Genomic DNA, 1902 nt, shown 5'->3' with positions numbered 1-1902 from the left:
CCTCTTCATTAGAAGTGGTAGGAAAGCAGTAGTCAGAGCACCTGATTTGAAGACCAACCTTTATCTCTCACTGGCTGGGAGGCCTTGCATGAGTCAGTTTCTCTGAACTTCAGTTGATGAACTTGTGAAACAGCTGGTCTACCTGTCCTTAAGAGGCATGTTTTGAGGTGCTTTCCAGCCCCTCGTCTGAGACCTCCTCCCTGCTCCATGACCTGGGCAACCATGACCCTGGGGGTAGATTATTGGCCTAAAGGGGAATGCCCAAGGAGAGGCAATATATTGACTGGTCAATAATCAAAAGTATTCTCTCTTTCTCAAAAACCTGGGCAAAGGGCTGGGCGTGGTGGCTCATGCCTGTAATCCCAGCACTTTGGGAGGCCGAGGTGGGCGGAGCATGAGGTCAAGAGATCAAGACCATCCTGGCCAACATGGTAGAACCCTGTCTCTACTGAAAATACAAAAATTAGCTGGGCATGGTGGCACGCGCCTGTAGTCCCAGCTACTGGGGAGGCGGAGGCAGGAGAATCGCTTGAACCCTGGTGGCAGAGGTTGCAGCGAACCAAGATCGCGCCACTGCACTCCAGTCTCGCATCAGAGCAAGACTCTGTCACAAACAAACAAACAAAACCTGAGCAAAGAGACCTAGAGCATGTAGTCTAATGGCAGGCATGGGAAAGAAAAGGTGAGGATATCAGGCTGGCAGGCTGAGGCAATACGAGCACATTGCCCCATTGTCCTCACTGGGACACACGATGAGTAATGAGACAATAATAGCAGCCTGCTGAGGAAAGCAGGAGAGCACTACACTCACAGAGAGGTCCAGGATGGGAGGCCATCCTGGGTGCGAGTCTTACCCTAGTTCCTGTGTCCTTTGGTTCCATGAGACATCCTTGAATCCTTTCAGTCTACCCCTTTTATTTGTACCAACTCCTCTATCTGATCCTGTCAGAAGGCCTTGACCACTCAGAGCCTCACATAAGAGTGATGAGAACAGGTAACTAGAATACACCCAACTAATTTCAATTCAACAAAAGATCTGCCTCCCTCGGGAAACCTCTTCCGTGTTCCATGGGCCCCCAGAAAAATCCATAAAGTACTTTTTGAACATTTAGTGTGGGTTCAGGTTGATGGCCTGATGGGATTTGGGAACGGGGAAGGAGGGACATGTTAAGAGTTAGACCAAGGCAGATGTAACCCTAACGAAGCGGCTACGTTGTCTGGGGTATATATCCTAGGGTTTGTTGTCGCGCGCCAGGAAAATTTAGGACACAGACACACAGGAGGAGTTTAGGAGCGGAGGTTTAATAGGTAGAAGAGAAAGAGAAACAGCTCCCTCCATAGAGGAAAGGGCCTCTGAGCAGAAAGGACTGAGCAGAAAAGGACCAGCAGTGATGAATACCCTGAATTTTATTGTCTGGTTTGAGGAGGTGGTGTCTGATTTACATAGGGCTCATAGATTGGTTCGATCAGGTACGACATTTACATAGTGAGTGGAGAAGGCTGGTCCCCCCAACCCTAATCTTATGCAAATGGACTTTCCAGTTGATGGCACCACCATGTCTGCTCTTTACCGTAGGCAAGACTGACAGAAGATGGAGCCGCCATTTTGAAAAAGTCTAGTCCCCCAGGCAAGCTCCCAGCTTTCTTGTCTATGTCTGCAGTTTGACTTTACAGGCTGCTCTTTGTTAGAAAAATAATTGGGGGCTGCTTTTCATTAAAAAGAAAAGCCTTCTGGGCGGGGTGGCTCAAGCCTGTAATCCCAGCACTTTGGGAGGCCAAGGCGAGCAGATCGCCTGAGATCGGGAGTTCGAGACCAGCCTGACAAACATGGAGAAACCCTATCTCCACTAAAAACACAAAATTAGCCAGGCGTTGTGGCACATGCCTGTAATCCCAGCTACT

The sequence above is a fragment of the Theropithecus gelada genome, chromosome 3 (genome assembly GCF_003255815.1).
Source record: "Theropithecus gelada isolate Dixy chromosome 3, Tgel_1.0, whole genome shotgun sequence".
Classification (NCBI taxonomy): domain Eukaryota; kingdom Metazoa; phylum Chordata; class Mammalia; order Primates; family Cercopithecidae; genus Theropithecus; species Theropithecus gelada.
The sequence above is the reverse complement of the archived record's forward strand: the minus strand, read 5'-3'. Positions refer to the sequence as shown.